Here is a 20,511-nt window from a genome sequence, read left to right as displayed (position 1 = left end):
AGAGCTGGGGTATCCATTAATGCACACACCCCCCGAGGCAATGTCCTGGTTCCTCTCGAAGGACCCACTTAGTTTAACAGCCCCGCAGCTGCCGGCGAACCTATTCCCTCTTCAAGGACGGGTAGCAGGGGACATCCCTCCTAGAGGGTGCCCCGGTGAGCGCCTACGCCGGATGGTCCCATAAATCCGCAGGAAGGGGCAGGGACGCCGTGGGGCTTCTCGCTCCCCCTACCCTGAGGCTGCAGCCAGGTTTAACTCTTCCCTTACACTGCGGTTACCTGGGCGCTGCTCGCCCCTTCTGGTTCCCCGGGAGGAGGAGGAGGGGGGGGAGAAGGGATCTGGAGCCCCCTCGGCACAGCAGCAGCGCAGGGCGGTGGTCGCTGCGCCCTCCGCCCCTCTCCCTTTCGGGCTGCCCAGGTACCACCGCCGGGGCGGGCGTCCCGCTCGCTCCACCGCCGGCAGCGCGGATCCGACCGGCCGCCGCTGCCCGTGAACGCTGGAGGGGGCTCTCGGCCGCCTCCTCCCGCCGGCGGCTCCCCCTCCGGGAGGGGGCAGGGTTAAGGGAGGGAGGTGCAGCCGCGGCAGCGCGGCGACGAGCAGCGTCCAGTTCCCGCTCCCCCGGTCCGCGGGCGGCAGCAGGAGCAGCCCCTCCGCCGCCTGCCTCCCTTCTCCTCCGCGCCGGCCCGGTGGGCTCCCCGCGCTGCCAAGCCGGACATGGCGACCCTGCTCCTGCGAGCCCCTCGCTGTCCTCCTTCCCCCGCCGCCGCCGCTCCTGCCGCCGCCTTCTCCTCCTCCTCTCCGCGGAGCTTTTAATGGCTCGGACCTCCGGCGGCCAAGCGCGACTGTCCCTGCAGCAGCCGCAGCGAGGAGAGCCAGCGGGAGCCCGCGCAGCCCCAGCCCCGCGCACGGTAAGGGCGGCACGGCGAACAATGGGGCCGGGCGGGAGCGGCGGCGGGTGGCGGCACCGCGGCCGGGGCTGCGGGGCGGGCGGCGGGACCCGCCCGCGGGGCGTCCGGGGCGGGAGGCAGCAGGCGGCCCGGAGCGCCGCCTCCGGCACCGCCGCCCTCTCCCCGGGCGGTGACAGCCCGGCGGACACCCCGCTCGGCCCCGCGTAATCCCATTACCGCGGGTAATCCGCGGGTATGCTCCGCGCTGAACGCCGCCGGGACCGCCCGTCCTTCCCCGCGTCCCCGGGCCACCGCGGCTGGGCGCAGTCCGGGCGGCGGCGAGGGCGGATGAGCAGCTCCTTGCCTTTTGTTTCACCCTGAGCAGGGACCCGGCCCCCGACCACGGCGGCGGGGCGGGAGCCCTGGAGGGACGCGCGGTGCCGGGCGGAGTTGGAGGGACGGCCCGGGGAAGGGTTTTAGCCCAGGCCGGCAGTCGACGGGGAGGTGCCTCTCCAGGGGGGCGTGCGAGGGCAGCGCGCCTCCCTCCCGCCTCAGTCCAGGGCGGCCCGGCGGGGACGGGACTGGCTGTTGCTCGTCCCCGGCCAGTGCCACCACCCCAGTTTCCCCGAATGGCTGTAGCGGCTGCGGCCGCCTGGTGCTCCCTCCCTCTGCCTTCACACCCAGGGGTGCGCAGAGATGGATCCAGCCTTGTTCCCTCGACGCCTCTGCCACCACCTCGCCCCTGCCCGAGCTGGAGAATTCGCCGCTTTCAAACCGAGTGGTGCCTGCTGTTCGTTATGATCAGCTTTTGCCAGCCGGGAACTGCTGGGGAAAGTTTAGAGTAAACTGCAGTTTATTTTCAGAACAGGAGCTCATGTACAATAGGCCTTAGCTTTTGTGATACGGCTGCTTTCTCTCTTTTTAAAGCAGGCGTAAACTCTGTAGAATTTATTTAAAGTTGCCGGAAATACTTGATTGCTGGCATGAAATTGCTACGTAGTGTATATTTTTCGGTCACAGCCTTCAAAGAGATTTGTCCCTGGAGAGTGGAAAGGTGATTGCTCTAAAGGAACGGTATCTCTCAGCTGTTCTATTATTTGCATCCCTCAGATATTTTGACTCCTGCTCCATGTATTGCTTCCAATTCACAGCAAGCAGCTGACGTTGGAATCGATCCAACAAAATAAAATTCTGAAGGGGACCTGTTAAGAAAAGCCCCAAAAGTTCTTTTGAATTAAGGTATCTCCTTCCCCTACTTACGGATGCTTATGCAAGAATTGAGATATCTAGCTAATTAGTGGTTCTGAGCATTTAAAAAATGGTCCCTCAACCAAGAAGGTACGGAATCCTCTTAGCTATGCCTCACATGTCCAACCTGCCAGGGTCTCGAAACTTGGGGCTGGCTGACAGGACAGGACCAGGACGGGAGCTGTGTATGCTGTGCTTGCTGTGTTGCACCCTGGGGCTCATAGTTACCCTTATGAGCACATGAAGTGGGGACCAGGCTGTTAGTGAAGTCAGGTGAGAACTGGTCTTCCCCATTTGCCCTGACCTTCCCTAATATCAGAATTGTCCTGTGCTAAGCCCAGGTGACAACTGTGTGGGGCAGGGATCACACCTAATGTTTTTGCTTCCTAATTTAGAGCTTCATTCTCATCTGTTTGGTTTTGCTCAAGGATTCAGTAGAGTCTCTTTCTTTTACAAGAAACAAAGATGAGATGTTATATGTAATATACTGCATTATGATGGCTATTTTTAAAGGCTTATATCTGGCTATATCAGTCCAAACACAGTGTAAATTCTTTTGTCCTTACAGAATTAAGTTCAAATCTCGAACCGTGGATACCTGTGGGAGGGATAATTGGCAGTAGGGCCAACTTGTCCTCATCATAGGAAGGGGTTAGAAAGCTGTATTTCTCAGCTTATTTTTTGTACAATCTTGTGTATAGTCAATGGAATTATTGTCTTTTTCTTCTGCATTCTTATTTTTTTAACAAACTAGGGAAGTGGGCAGAATGTTTAGCAAACAGTAACATGGAACTTCAAAATGTCAAAAGTTGATATGAGATTGAATATGTAATATCCAAGCCTGACTTTTATTTAATGGTTGGACTTTAAATTGGATTTTTTCCTTTTTTTTCCCCCTAGGTTGACACAGTTCATTAGTCATTTTGTAATCAATACTTTAAAGCATGATACTTGTTACAAAACTTTTTGAAAGAAAATTGTGAAAGATAAATCACCGAGGTGGAAACATCACTTAAATGTGATGGTTTGAAAAAGAAAAGGGGAAGACTTACTCTAAGAGATGTATTTCTGCATTAAAGTTCGGATAGAGAATTCTAAATTTATAGAGCTATTGAGTAAATTTTCCCTGCTGATTTTTAGATTAATTTGACTTCAGGAAAAATCCAGCCTTCTTCTTAAAAAATTCATATATGATGATAACTAGCAGCTCTTTTAAAAAAAAACATAAAAAATTTTGACACTGATGAATATGAGGCTGCCAGTTCTGGCACCTTTTTAGATTATGTAAGCTTCATGATGGAGCTATGCAAAAGAAATGGTTCTCTGGTTTGAAATATCCTTGCATTGTCTTTGACTTGCTCTTGGGCACGTATTTCTTAAATGACTGCTGCGGTGACTCCCAAACTGGGATCTGTTAGGGCGTGAAGCTGGGGAAGGTGGTCAGCAGGACCGTATTGTTTTCATAGTGTTTGCAGGGACAAGTTGGTTGTTGGGCAGAGACACTTCAGAGACTGGGCTAAAGAATCACGTAAGCATCGCCAGCTGAGTGCGTCCCCTCAGCTTTTGCAAGGTGGAAAACTGTGCAGGGAACAATATTGCCTGTTCCCTGGTTGTTAATGGTTGTCCATCCCCCTTTCCTGAGACTGGAATTTGAAGTGCAGGTCAGTGCTCTGACCTTGCCCTCCCCTCTGCTTCATTTAGGGAAATGCAGATCTGTATCTTGCTGACTGCAGTGGGGATCAGAATCCAAAACTTTAATGGAATTGACTCAACACATCTTCTTAAGCTTACGTCCATATTTAGGAAGTATTTTTTGCAACTGTAGGATTGTGTTGCAAGACCTGATTATATACATAAATGAAACTCTAGTGGATGTTTTCAGCAGTTTAACCTCTGTATTATTAGTCTTGATTAAATTCTAGTGCCAAATCAATATATTAGCATTGTACATTTCATGCTGTACTGTTAACTATAGGGACTAAACTTACTGAGTTTGGTTTCTGGTTTGATTTTTCCCCCCACTGTTTTTTCATAGTGCTTGTCTATGCCAGTGTCCTTATTTTATATTGTCTTTTTTAGAAAAGCATGATAAAAATGCTGTTTGTTGAATTTGGGTCCACCAACTTGTTCTGCTTTTTCTGTTTCTTCTTTTAGAGATCGGCATGTTTATCTTAAAAGGCCCTCTCCAGGCTCTATTTCATGACTTTGAAAGGTTGCTGTTTGTGTATTTTCTTTCTTTTTTGTTTGTGTACTTTTCTGAGTGGCTGTGTAGATGGTGAAGTTTCTAGTTTACAGATGGACTGCTGAATTAGGGAATGTGGAGGGGCATCTTGTTTTTCTGGTTGGAAAGGCAAAGAAGACTAATTACAGAGGTATAAAAGGTCATCAGGCTCAAGTCAGCTTTGAATTTGTGCAAAATGTCAGTAAATTTGGCCTGCAGAAATGCAGGCATATCAGACAATTAGGTCAGTCTTTATCGGTTGTGGGCACTGTCTTGTTTGTCATCAGTTGCAGGATGATGAGCTTTCTGGCCTTGTCTGTAATGAAGTAGACTTGATTAAATGTTTTGAGAAATGAAAATATGATATGCCTTTTGGGGGATTTGAGAAGCAGGGTATGCAACTACATTTTTTTTTTTAATTCTGGAAATATAGATGAGGGAAATTGCTTCTAATGTTTGGTTGTTGAAAAGGACTGAAAGAAAAAAAGAATGGTGGGTCTGTTAGCTGGTACTCAAATAAAATGAAGCTTTGTTGGTGAAGTTCAGGAAGGTGCTAAAGTTCTGTTTTCTGTTGATCTCGGGGGAACTGGTTTTTGTAATGTGCCTTTTAGTGTTACACAGTTAAGTCTGTACAGTAAAATCTGGTTTTGTGTCACTGTATAAAATGGAGGAAAGAACTTTCTCAAGTCAGGAGATCTGGATACTGAGGTTTACAGGAGAAGATTTCTGTACAATGCACGTTTGTTACTAGGCATGAGGAATACTGGGGGGTTGGGTGGTATTTTAGTATAAAGTAGGGATAGTGTTTCCAGACAATGTTTTCTTTCCAAGGTTATAAATTGAGTGTAGTGGTAAAAGCCCACTGAAAGGTGGGAGGCTGTGTCTCCGAGAGACATTGTTGCTGCTTCCCTTACTGGGGATGCCTTGCCTATGCACTGCTCTGCTTCTTATTGTTAAAATCAATTTTTTGTCTACCTTGGCATCAGTGCTGGAGATTGCTGACCTATGGTACAAGATTTATTAAATGATAATAATGTTAACAATGTTAACAATGATTTCCATCCACATTTCCTTCCAGATATGGTGACTTGGGGTGGGGGCAAAGTAATGGTGTGGACCTCGCAGGGTGATTGAATTTGCCATAATGGAAGTATGTTAAGAAACTATTACACTTGCATTTGACATGTGATTCTACTGTCTTATGAGGCTCTCTAAGGTGCTGTTTTCAGCTCTCTCCCTTATTGGGTATGTTAACCCACAAGTGAAAAGGTTAAGCTGGGCAACCAAAGGAGACCTTCCCGTCCTCCTTTACGTATAGGTGTCCCCAAAGCATATATTTCTATAATACACAAGGTATTTGGGGATATAATACACAGAGTATTATAGAAATTCTGCAGCAGGAGATGTCACATGGGCTATTTTATCTGAGGAAAAGCTGTGATTTTCTGAACAGAGATGCTAAGATCAAACCATCCCTGCTTGAAACAACTGGGCTTGAGTGCAGGGACTATGTTCTGTATACATAGGGAATATGGGATTTCTGCCTCAGGGGCAAGCTACTCGGGTACCTGGATTGTCTTGCACAAAATATTGCCAGGGAAGAATACACATTTTTATAGGTCAAAAGATGACTTACTTGTATACTGGAAACCCTAGCAGTAAAGAGAGTTGGCATCACTGGATGCTTCCTTTTCTGATCTGGGGCTGCTTGTTCTGCTGGCCACTATTGGCCTTTCTATTTGCAGGACCAGTAGTTTGAGCTCTCCTCACTAACAATTCAGACAACTGCATCTCCTTAACCAACGGCCCTTATTTTCAGTTATCTGCACCACAGGCACAGGTCAGGAAGACATTTGTCACAGTATTCAAATAGCAAGTGTGGCACGAAGAGTCTAGCTGCTCAGTAACCTATGTGCATTTAATTGGCTCTTTCTGCTCTGCATTGAGCATTTTTCTGTTGGCTACATTCTTTCAAATAATTTATTTCTGTGCCTGAATTAAGAACTTGATCGGCAGATGTTTCAGTCTTTGAGTGTTATTTATGGACATGTCCCAGCCTCCATCTCCCCACTGAACAATACCAAAGGTGTTCCAAGGGGACCTTTGCCAGCCCAGCAGAGGATAACTGGCAGGCTGCTCATCAGTCTTTTATGTCTCTCCTTATCAGTTTTACTGTGAAACTCCCTATCGCTTTGGTTGCACATGTTAGAATAATTACGCTTCCTGTTCAGCAGGTTTGTGTGGCATTGATTTTGGCCTGAAGGTTCAGGGGAGGGGAAGGATACTATTAAATTATATGAATTGACAAGTATGTCTTCCATAGTTGCCTTTTTCCATTATGAGGTGAGTTTAAAGCATAGTCTTGCACAAAGAGAGGCAGGAATGCTGAGCAGACTTTCATGCTACTTATAAAGGAGGTGTTTTCCCTTGCATTAATAAATAACTAGAAATAAATTTCCAAGAGGAAAAGAGGATGTGGTGAAATCACTATTCAGTTGGAAGAGGGCTTCACATCATTCAGAGGCTCTGGGAACACAGCAGGTATCAGAAAGACTTGGAGCATTTCCCTGGCCACCCTGGTCTTCCTATTATTATGAGAAGGGAGGATGCGATGTCATTTGAGGGTTTGAGGATTTTTTTTTTTTTTTCCTGTCCGTCTCTCTCATTTCTCCAGTTATTCTGGAGTTTGCTGCTGCTTATAGCTTACCATCAAAGTGAACGTAATTTGATTTGGTTTTATTTTGTTAATTCTCTGCAGTCTTATGATTGCAATAACAGTGATTACAACTGAGAAGCCTCTGGCCAGCTCTTGCTGTGGTGTATAATAACAGTGTCTTTTTCAGATGAAGTAGGATTTGTTTAGTTTGTCCTGCCTGAAGTTATTTTCTCAAATATTCAGGCTAAAAAGGGAGGTAAAGCTCTCTGCAAGGCTGTCTCTAAGAACCTGCAGAAGTTGTGGGTTTTTTCTCAGGAGTTTCCTATTTTCCAGGGAGTAGTTAGTATTCAGGCTCTTAACAGTATGAAAAACATTAAAGGGAGAATGGGTACAGGGGTATTCAGTTGCTCTACCTTTTAGATAATTAAGAGTGTATATAATTTTATGTTCCAAATAGTCTCAGTGCATTATAGAAGTTAAACTTAATTTGTGTGAAACTGTAAGGTTAGCCTCCTTGGCTAATTTGCAGTCTTCTTTTATTTGAAGACCTCAGCTCCTATCTTATCCTTGTGGAAATTCCTCCTGAAAAAAAATCTCTGGTTTGCATTGTGTTTGTAAGACCTGAAACCCTTATGTTTGCCTTTAACATATTAAACATTCAATAGCGCTTTTTAAACAGAGGCATCAGTATGTGCATGTGGGAATATCAGTTATGGTTATGCCATTGTAACCTGTGTAAGTCTAATGTTTTGGTGAACAGTGCCATCTTTTCCCTTTTGTACCCTTTGAAATGCTGAGCATAATTTTCAGTACTATGATGAAAGAAAGAATACTAGAAACCATGAAAGGAAACATAAATTAAGAAAAAAGGAAAGGATACCTAGAATGTGCAGTCAATAAATATTGAAACTGAAGCTAGCAGTAAATAACCCTCAAAGTGCCTCAATAGCAAATAAATAAATAAATAATAAAAAACAAGGACAAAGCAGATGGTGTGATAGTATTGCAGTGGAGAGAAGGGCAAGTGACTCTACCATTTGAATGTAAAAAAGGTTTTAAAAGGCATTCTAATTAAGTGCTGCTCACAGCACTGCTTTTACTAGTAATATTTGAATTTTGAGATAAGTCACAAATGTCACAATTCCAAGAGTATAGGATCCCTTTGCCTAAAACATGTGAGTTGGAAGTGAACCTCTTAAGAGAAGAATTTCTAAATAGGTCTGTGGGAGAGAAGAAGCTGTTGATGGTAACTTTATGGGGCAGGTTTTTCTATCTCAATATTTTTTTAAGTAAGGCTTGAATGATAGTGCTGCATCTTTGTTTCTGACTATGCTTGCTCTGTACCTCTGTAAACTGTTGGGCAGCTTCAGCCATGGTAGACAAACAATGAAACTTAATTAAAGATTAAGTGGTGGATAGAGGAGAAACTCAAATCACTGCAGCTGCTGCTGGAGGTCATCTGTGTTGCCTGCCAGCTGCCCCATTAGCACCTGTGTTGGCTGGGTAGTCACAGAGGTACTGCTCAAAGCAAGTGCAACCTCATGCCATCTAATTAGCTGTGAGTAAATAGGAGTGTCAGGAGAGGGGTTGGGAAGGCTGGCAGGACAGGAAGTGTGTGGTGGAGTGAGCCATGTGGCAACCGGCTTTTCGTTGAGCAGGGGCTGAGAAAAGATTATCAGCTGGGTGGAAAATATTTTTTTATTAGCTCTGTTGGTCATCAAAGGTGAGTACTTTTACGTAGTTGCTCATAAAGGGCAGAAAATAGAAGTAGTACTAATGAAACCTAGTACTAATGAAAGTGAAGTTTTCATCAAAACCCTTGCCCATATTGACACCAAGTGCAATTTCCCAAAGTTGTCTGGAAGTGCTTCCTATAACCATGAAGTAGCGTACCTTTATCCAATGAAGTACCAGAGTGATGATGCAAGAGCAGGGTATCTGCGTGATTTTTAATTCCAGTTGTCCAGATTTTTAAATGCAAATCAAGGACTAGTTCAAATTCTGTACCAAGAAATTATCCATTAGAAAATACCCTGAACACGAACATTTCTTCCTTAATTTTGTGTGCAGTGGCTGCACACTGAGGCACTAGAGAAATTGCTGGAGCAGTTTCTAGTTGTAATAATGCTTCAAGGGTCATTTGAAGCAATGGTCAAGAAAATGACACTTGATGGTAGCTCTCTGCTTGAGAAAACTCAGCACATTGAAGCCATTCCTGTCTTCCTGAATGAAGAGAAAGTCCATGATGGAAGCAAGCTAGGGACTAATACCAGCATGCTACAAGTCTATGACTGAAAAATTAGATCACTGTTATGATGGAGTAGAGTGTGTGTATGTTTTTCTACATATGATGAGAAGAGGGAGTTCAGAAGCATTTTCTTTTTCTGGAACCAAGATACAGACTGTTCATTTTCTCTGCTTTAAAAAAAAAAACCAAAAACAAACACAAGAGTCCACATATTCAAGAAAATTCAGACATGTATGTGAAAGCATTAAAACTGAAGGGCAGTATTGTTCTTAATCCAGTATTTACTAGGGTTGGTTTGACTCCCTTAAATCTGTTGGTGAAATTTCTTTGGGCAGTACATAAACCAATCAAATTTTCTTTCAAAGTTCTTTTCCTTAAAAGTGAGAGTAGTGTTTGAAAAAATGTGTTATGTTATTATTTAAAATATTTAAAGCAGAAAATATGAGAACAGCTAATACATAGACAAAGAATAACCTATTTAAAGCTGAAGTAGTTAGCTCTAGAGATGATGAGCTGTTTGAGTGTTTACCACGATAGGTGGATGTAAGTAACAGAACTACATTTTTCCCTTCCTATGTCATGTAAAGAAAATAAAAGAGAGCTAGGTATGTCCCTTCATCTTTGTATTCAAATTTTCTGCAAGATCCGTGTGATATGAGGATATTTATATCTCCAGGGCTAGATGATGTCTGTCCTTCCAAAAACCTCAACAAATTTTAATTCTGGTGTAAACATAATTCAATAGAAAAAATCCCGAAGAAGAGTCTGTATTGTACTTTTCTGCCTGCTTTCATCAAAACAAATTGCCTCCTCCAACCTGAACAAAGTTCTTTCCACTTAAAAGCAATCCTTAAAAGGATTGGAATGGAGGTTTGGATATATACCATGAAGGGAAAATGATAGCTATACATCTAAAAAATGTCTATAGAAAAATGTAAAATGTGTCTAAAAGTTTTTAGAGCCTTGTATCTGTGACAGTTTTGGGCTAATCTCAGAGAAGAAAGAATTTCAGAAAAAGGTGATCTGAGAACTGCTCCAGTTTGGGAAGGAAAATAGGATTTGGAGATATGGAACAGAAAAATCAGAATAATAGGCCTGGCTCTTACAAGGAGATTTAGTCTAATGAAATTAATTTCTGAAAATTAATTATAAAACCAACCTAATGATATATATACCCCAGGACCTTAGAGGATGTTTTGAAACCTGGATCTCCAGGATTTTTCTGGAGAGGAGTTCTCAGGAGTGGAATAAGAATATCTGCTTTTGTTTCCTCATAGAATGTTTGAATTGCAGTTAGCAAACCCATTTCACTCATATGCATTTTCTGTTGCAATCAAGTGACAATTTTCCTCAACTTGAAAAAGGTTGACATGCCCAAGAGCTGGATTGTACTGTATCAGCCAGGTGAAAGTTTCCTAAAGTCTTTTGGCAGTGTCTGACTTTTGTGAAATAAAATATGCTGCAACAATTTTTCATTTGGATGCATGTATGTTAACCAATGAGTGAATTTATTCTAAGCATTAGCTTGCTTTTTTATGGCAAATCCTGGAATAGCCTATTTTTTTCATTAGACTTGGAGGTTAATTTTAAGTGGAATTTTGTCATGAGAACAAGCTAGTCTAGTTACTCTTGAATGTGCTTAAGGAAAGTTTCATACCTCCTTCTTTAGTATTCCTCCAGTAAGGCCTGATCCTTTTTTATCTATGATGTTTAAAGCTTGAGGGAACAATAAAGGCTCAAATCAATTGGAAGTAATTGCAACTAGATCATCAAGATAGTTTTGTTTAATTTACAGTGTTTATTTAGTGCTCTCCTGTTGAGGAATTTTAATCAAATTGTTCATGCTGTGGAGGACTACAGGGAGGAATAGCAACAGTCCAGGTGCTTGCCTGAGGACTCTACCATATATATATGTTATGTGTATATATATATATATGCATATATATATATATATGCAGTTTGAGAAACAAAGATTTTTAATATATGGTGCAGTGGCTGGAGTGGTTCCTCTGTAACTGAGCAAGTGGCCACAGGGGTCCCACTTGGCTAGTTACTTTTGGTGGGGACGCTCTTATCATCCATCAATGCTATTGAAGCATCAAGAGAGGGGAGCTCTGCTTTTAAATTAAAGTCACACAACAGCGTAGGTGAAATGAGTACTTGGAATACAGTGAATGCAATTGAGCATGTGAATTGCATGTCCCTGCTATTTTGTAATAGATAGAATAGCCTTTAGAAGCTCATCTCAGTGCTTATTGTTTGTACTTCTTGCTTTAGTATGCAGTGTTGGCAGTGCACATCTGCCCTCATTGAGGGCTGTGGTGGTGCCTGGTGCAATATTAAGCTGTGCAGGGCTGGAATCCTTAACCCTCAAGTTTGAGAGTGTATGTGCTATGGGACAGCTTCAGAATGTTTTCTTCAGGGAATAACATTTGATGGGGACAGCTGAAAAGCAAAAGTCTTGACCTTTGAACACATGGAATGTTGTGGGGGATTATCCTTACCCAATATGCAATTAGCTCGTGTTAGAGGGAAAAGCAGTAACCCGTTTCTTTGTGCCAGTTTCTTTTGTCCACTCTTTATTTCCCCTTCTTCCCCCTCCACAAAATTCCCATATTCACAGATTCTTAGTGTTTTGCAGTATGTGTGGGGTTTTTTCTGATTCATTAATAAGGCTGAATTTCTTTCAGGGTAAAAGAAAAACATGATGTAAATCCAGTCTCTGTGATTCTGTTTCTGCATGTCGTGTGTGCTGCAGTTGGCAGTCCTGGGAAGAACCATTCCTCTTGTATTAGTTTTAACAACAGTTTATAAAAAAATCCCCAGCCTAAACCAACAACATTGTCACTGTTGCAAGGATCATTAGGGAAATGTATTTGATTACTAGAAATAAACGAATCTATGGCTTTTCTTCTAGAAATAAAGGGCTAAGAGTCTGCAATTTGAATAATTCCTTTAATGAAGGTGGGATGTTACTGATGTTACTTTTACCAGGTTTTCGGGTAGTGAGGATTATTTGATGCTCTCCAAACCTGGCTATATTGATTTTTTTTTTCAATATTTACTTGTTTTTCCTTCTTGAATTCTATGCATGCTTTTATTTCTTTACTTTTTTTTAATGCAGTTACTGTCTGTGATAGCATTCTACTGTATTTATTCATAATCATCTCTTCCATTGATAGGGTCAATGTGATGGAAGGACACACTTTTTTCTTTTTTAAGTTTCAGTGAGCTTTTAGCCAAACTGTTTCTGGCATAGAGTCCTGGAACTTGTTAGCCGTTTGTTTATATCTTCAACAAAAGTGTAAGTATGTAAGTTTTGAGTAATAGTCTTTTTCCGTGAGTCCTACAGCTTTCTTAGCAGTAAGGAAGGAATGCACATCTTTAGAGGCTCATCTGGCATTTTGATGGCCCAATAAACTTTGCCATGAAGCCTTTAAATGCTGCAGCAGATCTTGTATATGACTGGTATGATTTAGACTGCAAATGGCAAGCCTGGTTTTGGACAGTTATCTTAATGGATTTTTTTAAAGGCTTTTTTTCTCCCTATGGTTGAATACAGTCAATTAAAAATTTTTTTTTGTGATCATTGCAAGATTCAAATTTAAATTTATTTAAAGTTCTGTCCTTTGTCATGTAAGTTCCACATACATTTTGTTCTGTACATATGATAAAAAGAAAGAAACATGCACTTTTTGAGACAATTATCAATTATTAAGAGAATCTGACTATTAATGACCCTGATTTATTTAGTTATTTATTTTATTCAGTCATTTTTTCCACTAAGAGAAATAATCTCATTTATTTTCCCATGGATTTTAAAAGTCAATATATTTTTCTGTCATTTAACATTTAGACGCTTTGATCAGTAAACACCTTTTACTTTGTATAGGACAGGTCCTTACATTCTGACTGATAATGACCCTTGATGTTACTTGCTTAATTTTTGTTCAGTGGTTTGTAGGATGAGCTTCCTGTTGTTTCCATTGCCTGCAGAGCTGTATTTTCAGTGACTGACTAAAGGAGAAGTGTGAGGTAACTACAGACTTGAGCCAGTGTTAGTAAGCATCTTGGCAATGGTCTTTTCTGTATTCATAATCTGATTCAAGGGTGCTCCCTATAAGGACTCAAGTTTTTGTTCAGACTTATTTCAGATGTCTTAAATACCTCTACTTCCATTAAAAGGAAAAGAAAAATCCACTTCCTAGTTTATGATCTTACTGTTGGGGATTTTTCCTGCTGGCAAACTGGCCTGTGTAAAATTACTCTAGTTCTTCCTAAACCTTTAAACTTCCCACTCAGTTTGCAGACCACATCCCTTACATGTTCCTACACTTCATCATTCTGCAGACAGTGTATTCCCTTGCTGCTCAGCTGTGGCAGTCTCCTCAGTTCCCTGGGAAACTTTTGTTCTGCTCTGCATTGTCCAGTTCTGGTACAGAGAGTTGTTACCTGTGGGACAGAGCACTTCCGGAGGACTCCCTGTGTAGGGGTTTGTCTTCATGGCAGCTGGCTTTCCAGCGAGATCACTTGTAACCTAGTTACTGGACCACTGACGGTAGATCTGTCAGTCCCTATTCTTCTGAACTTTAATGATTTTTCTCTGCTATCTTCCGTGATATTTAAAATATTAAATGTATTTGTTTTCTTGGAGTGTAATTACTCATTATTTTTATACTGATCTAAAGCAGTTTATGATTAATGACCCTTTTGTTACCATATGCTTAGTCATTTTATCTGTTAGTAAGGCATGATGACCTATTTTGGTTAATGTGTCTGTTTTTTGAGCTGAAGGATGATAGCAGAAGCATATCTTAGAATTTCTTGGGTATGCTAGGGACAAGAAAGGGGAGTAAAATACCAAAACTGTTAGTTGAACATGAATTCTGTAAGATGTTAGAAGCATGTTAGAATATGAAAGCTTTAAAGTGTCACTCTTGTTTTTAAAACTGTCTTTAATGATGAGTTCATTTTATATACTTTAAATCATTCTAAAACCCTTCAAGCGAGCCTGACTTTACTACAGGAGTTCAGTAAGGTGCCACCATGCCTTATATCCATTAACAGAGGTTCTCTGCTTACTGGCAGTACTGAGTTACTGAGACAGCCACTAATTTTTTTTTTATTAGATGAATACAACTTTGAAGGCCCCTTGCTGAATGAATCCGTTAAGAACGCTGCCTAAAGGGTATCTTATTTTTGCAGAACATGCAAAAAGTCAGGGTCACTTTGCTAGCTGAGGGCTGTGGTAACATACTATTTATTTCCCTTAAAGCAATACTGCATTTGGCTACTCTTCTGATTCTTTATGCTTAGACTTTACTGATTGGGGGAAAAAGACTTTAAAAGGATTGAATAATCATACCCATACATTTTTTTTTCATTATGTTGTCTTCCATTTAAAAAAATCCCATTTTCTTTTCTTATCTTAAAAGATTGAATGACTTCATAAGTAATTGTTTGTCCATTTCCCTATCTGAAGCACTTCAGACAGACGAGAATCAAGCCCTAAGCCTCCTAAACTGTACACATAGTATTCCCTGACTCCTAACTAGTCCTAGTAATTTCAAGACTCACACTTTGTTGTAAGAGAGGTGAAAATGTCAGGTTTAGGACTGTGTGCGTACTTTGTTTAGTAACAACCTCAGTGGTTTCTCTAGAAGTTCCACTGAAAATTGACTCAGTGAAAAAAGAGGTGTAATTGACTTAGAGGATGAACTTTCTGAGGCAATGAAATAGGAAAAACTGTATGGGCATGAAACCCGGGATCAGTCAGAGCAAACCCAGAAGATAATGTGAGTGGTGAAGCTGCAGGGTTTGGCCTTGAACGCAGCTGATAACTGAAGGGTAGGAACAGTTTATCTGTTGTCCATGGGATGCTCCTGTTGACCTTGCTACATTTCATGGGCTGAGAATAGTGTGGTTTTCCTAAGCATGCTGGAGGTGATCTGGGGATATCTTTCTGGGAAGAGGGGAGAATTAGAGCTTTTCAGGCACCGGCATATAGTGTTCATGTGGCATTTTTCTTTACATTTTTATTTTTTGCCCCTATTGTCCCTTACTGGAAAGATTAAGTGTGTTGGTAGTTTTACAGTACTGTGGTAGAGTTACTGAGCAAAATGAGTTCTATTTCAGTAATCTCTTAGCAGCAAGTAGAGTTTATCAAAATTATTGCAAGGCTAGTAAGTAGTCTAGTCTGTATTTAGAGTCTATTTTAACATAGTTAGACTTCAAGTCCTTTCTGGTGTGAACCATTTATTCTACATATGAGTTGCTGTGTGCAACTGGGTTGCTTGCACAACTGCCAGGGATTGCTCATACTTACCCTGAAGTGTTAACCTGAACGGGTCAATTCGAACTTGCAGTTGGTACCATAGTCATGATTTGGTGACATTCCATAAGTACTTGAAAAGTTGGTGTAGGTTGCCTCTGTACAGCCTTCTCTTGATTTCTGCAGAAACATCATTTTTTTCAGGCAGAAATATTCCAGGTGGTATTTCTTGGAGAGGCAGGAGGGAGGAAGAGCCTCCATACCTCTCATTAGGTAAATGGGTTCTCTTCCAACACCTGCTACTTCTGTACTTTATTTCTGGATAATTATATCTCTGCAAAACAACATTCTTATAGGCTGTTTTTAAGAGTTGGGAGAAAATAAGGGCTATGTACATTAAAGCTTGAAGCATACAAAGAATTTCAGCTATCTAACTGAAGACATCATACAAATAATGTATCTCACAAGCTTAGTGATTTTGGATAATTAAGGAATTTCTTCGTATTTCAGTAAATTTGATTATTAACACTATATTTAATTGCAAATGAATCTTTGAGATTTATCAACTGATAGAAATGGATTTCTACAGCAAAATGACAATAGCAGTTTTAATGTAGGGTTTTATCCTAAACACTACACTAGTGTAAGTGTTTAGGATGAATATGTTTACTTTTCAGTAGTGATTTAAATCATCTATTTATCTTTCATTTGAACCATAAAATTTATCTAAAAATATTTAAAAGGATAGTCTTATGCTGTCTTTTTGTTTTTTACTTGACCAAGTTTTCTATACTACTAGTAGAGCATGTCTTAAGTCATGGAGAGGAGTGGAAAGGAACACTGCCAAGGCGCAGACTACAAAAGCAAGTTCTCTTTCTTAAATGAGGAAGGACACATACATAAAAAGTGTGTTTTGCTTGGGATTTTTTGTTTAGTTGTTTTTGGATTTCTGTTTGTTTGGTTTTGTTTTGTTTTTTCTTTGGGTGGTTTTTTTTGTTATTACAAGTGCTTTACTGTAGGAAAATAACGTGTTCTTTCCAAGACAGGTTCATCATATTAATGCTGCTAGTCCTAGTTTAGGAAGTTCAACATCTTAGGTGATGTAGGAGCCTCAGATACACTTCCAATGTGCTTGTCTCAGAGATATTTTTACTTGATTTTCCCCTGTAGATTGCTTTCTGCATGTCTGGTTGTGTATTCAGATGAGATTTGGCCCCTACATATGTGAGCTTGAATTTTCTGCCATTTCACATTTTGGGGGGAGAATGAAATAACCTGTAAGCAGATCCTCTAAAGCACAGTTCCTGGAAACTGCATGCTGTTGTGGGCATGTTTATTTTCTACTCGTATTCTTGCTGTGATAATCTTGGCTTTTTGAGGAAGGGACCAGACAATTTATTTAAAAACCTGTTATAGCAAAATGTCATTTACATAAGTAACAGTATATGCCTCCATGCCTCACAACTCTATTTTACTTTGCAAGAGACTAGGAAGACTTTTTTCTGAGTCTGATCAAAGATCAGATCTGTAATGTTAGAGGTACTTCTTCAAAAAGGCAAGACTGAAAACTCAAACATTCTCGTATATGCTTAAAGAGGGGCTATATCTGAGCTTTCCTTTTCAGAGTGATCAGCAGCTCAGTCCAGTGCTCAGGCTCCCCTTTTGCTTGTAGTCCAAGGCTTTTTTGCCTTCAGATCCTAGTGAAGCTGGAGAATAAAAAAAATGTTCTTGATTATGTGCTGAGGCTTTGCAGTGGTTTTACATGCCCTTCTCCTCCCTTCGCCCAGCTGCTTCCCTTGTGATTACATCCAAGCCTTATCTTTACCTTATTGAGACCTTTTCAGCTTTTGCTTGGATGCCACCTGGCTACCACCTGATACTTGTTTCCATTCCTTCATAGGAATTTCCAGTCCTTTTTTGTTTGAAAAATACCAGGATCATAAGCTGCTGAAATTGGAAACATGAAAGGAATTTCAGGTGATGAAAAAAAATAAGATGGATGAATATATTTTAACATTAACTTTGAAGGATTTGTAACACAGAAGAAGTTGTTAAGGCTGATTTCTGACTATATGTTCTGTACAAAAGGGGAAGAGTTAATGCTGAAAGCATAAGAGCATGGAGCAAGGTAATAGTGGACTGAGAAGGAAAAGACTGTCATCTTCCTTTTGTAAGATAGTTTTCAAATATCTTCTATTCAGGCTAAACAGTTGACCATAGTAATGAAGTCTGGTTTTTCTAAAGGTGTTATGGTTGCCATAAAAGTGCCAGGTGGTGGCATGACAGAAGCAACATGTTTTTGGGTATGTGTAGGAAAGTATAGATCACGTATCCTAATGGCCTATCTCTGTCCAATTGGACTGGTTGACTAAAAGTGGCTCCAGAATAAAAAATTACCTGCAACTAAATAATCTGGAGTTATGTATTCTGATCTGCATCTAGCACTGTTAAATTACAGAGTAGTACCAGTGAAATATTCATGAAGACATGCCTTGTTTTCTCTGTTTGAAAGCAGAGGAGCAGTGCTTTTATTTAAGAAATGGTCTCAGAATTAATGGGAGCTCAGAGTTATGCAAAGAGAAATGAGGTACAAAGAACTAAAATGGAACTGTAGCCCAGATGCTTCTATGGTCTTGCAGAAACTGTAGATAAGGCAGTGCTGTGGGAACACAGCATTACCAGAAGAGGTAGGGAAGCAGTTATGTGATGTTGATGTTCTGGATGGAGTTGCAGTTTTGTGACGTAAGTGGCACTGTTTTGAAATGACAGTGGAGAAGTAGGAGCAAGTCACTGAAACAGTCATCTTAGTGCCAATATTGAAATTTGTGGAATAATCACTGAGTGGAGACAAGTAAGCCCAAGAACATGATAAAATAAGCACTAACAGACTTACTGCCATCTGACAAGTAGTGCTGATATCTCAGGGAAGAGTTGACCTCTTCACACAGCAACATAAGGCAGATTGGTGACTGAGCGTTGTTGTTTAACAAGAAATTCAGATGTATTTCATATTATGCCTAAGTTATTGTTAGTGTTATCTTTGGTGCAGGAAGGAAAACATGGGCAGCTGTTCCATTGTAGGCCTATCATGGAAGCTAATAGGAACCAACTGTGGTTTTATGTGGAGGTTTGTGTAATCAGCACTGTATAGCTGAGACTTTGGACAGTGGATGAAGGTGATCTCCAGCCTCTGTGGCTTCCAGTGATTTGTGCAGAACAGGAACCATACATTGTAGAATTTATGGGGCAGCTGAAATGGCAGCTGAGCCCAATACACTTTTGGAACAGATTGGTTTATTGGTTGGGGTCTGATTTTTTTTTTTTTTTTGGTGATATTCTATTTGTCTGCATACAGAACATAATAGAAAAGTGGAAGAGAAATGCAGAAGCAGAGAGAGAATACATGAGATAAGAGAGTTCTTGTTGATCAGTCTGCTATCTAGAAAGGTATTTCAAGTTGGGAATTTCTGCATGACTGATTCCTCCTTCCCAGGGGAAGGATTTTCTCTGGGTTTCAGCTCAATCTGTTTTTCCTAAGAGAAATAATATACATAAGCTCTAAATATTTTCTAGGTACTTGAGATAAAAATGCATGATATTGAGAAATGCAAAGTCACTTCTTGCTGGAAGCTCACTTAGTATTTCTGGAAGGGAACCAGAGTTTATATACCTTTTTAAAGACACTTTTAAGTATGTTTTTATCAACAGATGAGAAATGCAATGGGGTAACTGCTATGCACAAAATGTAATTGCATTTATAATGTGGTGGTAAGGCTATGCAAGTGGGCATGTGTCTCACCTTATGAGTAGCTGCACAAATCTGTTACTGCCTCATAAATCTCATCAAGGTCATTTTCTTGACATCTTCCAGGTCTATAGTTTGCCTGACAGCCGTGTTATGGAGGAAAGCCACAAGGGTGGCAGGGGATATGAAGGGAGAATAAGCTTTAATGCTGCCTGTAGTGCCTTCCCTTGCCGATCAACTTCTGAATCCCTGCAGAAGTAGAGTGGCTTGTTTCTTATTCCTTCTTTATCTTCCTCATCCCCTTCTGCTGCTGGGACTGGGAACTGTGCAACTTCTCAAATGACTTTCAAATTCATTAGCATAGCACTGTAATTAGCTCAGCCACCTAAAATAGGGGACAGGAGCTCCTCTTGTATAACTTGGCTCTTATGAGGTTTTTGTTACCAGGCCACAAAACAGAAGTAGGTAAGTCTAATTGGTCAGTGTAGGCAAAATTACAGACTGGCTTCACCTAACCCTGTCTTGAAACATGTAGCACAGCTGTGTTTGTGTAAGATCAACAGGAAGCAAATCTTTGTCTGACTTTGTGTTTTTAGCAGGTGCTGTGTATGGATGTTCCTTCTTGAAAGATGGGGTTTCCCAGCACTACACATCTTGCTGAAGATTCCTGGGCATGTAACATGGGATTTAGCCCTGATATTTCCAGCCAGAGGTCTGGTTTAGCCCACTATTCTACCTCTAATAATGACCCGTAGTAATGCTTTTGGGGAAAAAGTGTTAACAAAACAGTGATCCCTCCCAGCTTTTGGCAGACTGCAGTTCAAGGACTTTGAGCAAGAAAGTTGTGTCTGCACCTTTATTTAGCAATCCTTGACAGGCCTTGTTTTGTGAATACATCTAACTATGTATTAATCTATTTTAAATTTTTGTCCTCACAGCATCCTGTGACAATGGGTTCTGCCATTAATTGTGGTGTGAAAAAAGTACCTCCTTTTCCTGTTGTTTTTAAGCAAACTGCCTGATAAACTTCATATAATACTGCCTAATTTATTCTGAGACATGGTTTCCTATTTGCTTTCTTTATAATACCTTTCATGGTTTTATGTCTGTCATCTTATCCATCTTTCCTTCTAATCTAAAAGTAGTTGCTTATTTAGTTGTCCTTAGGTTAAAGCTGCTGCAGACCTCCCATAGTTGTCACTCTTTGAATCTTGTCTTGCTCTGCTGTATCCTTC

The 20,511-nt window shown here is 41.1% G+C and overlaps 1 protein-coding gene across 1 annotated transcript in view; it reads left to right on the top strand.

The window, feature by feature from the left end:
- The first annotated feature begins 635 nt into the window (after nt 1-635).
- Nucleotides 636-20,511, top strand: part of FARP1 (FERM, ARH/RhoGEF and pleckstrin domain protein 1) — a 202,641-nt gene continuing 182,765 nt past the window's right edge. The window contains exon 1 of the mRNA XM_027645005.1: nt 636-908. The gene's annotated coding sequence lies outside the window, so the exon portion shown is untranslated. The remainder of the gene's footprint in view (nt 909-20,511) is intronic.

This window comes from Corapipo altera, unplaced genomic scaffold, assembly GCF_003945725.1.
Source record: "Corapipo altera isolate COAL_440 unplaced genomic scaffold, ASM394572v1 0, whole genome shotgun sequence".
In the NCBI taxonomy this organism is placed as follows: Eukaryota; Metazoa; Chordata; class Aves; order Passeriformes; family Pipridae; genus Corapipo; species Corapipo altera.
The sequence above is the reverse complement of the archived record's forward strand: the minus strand, read 5'-3'. Positions and strand labels throughout refer to the sequence as shown.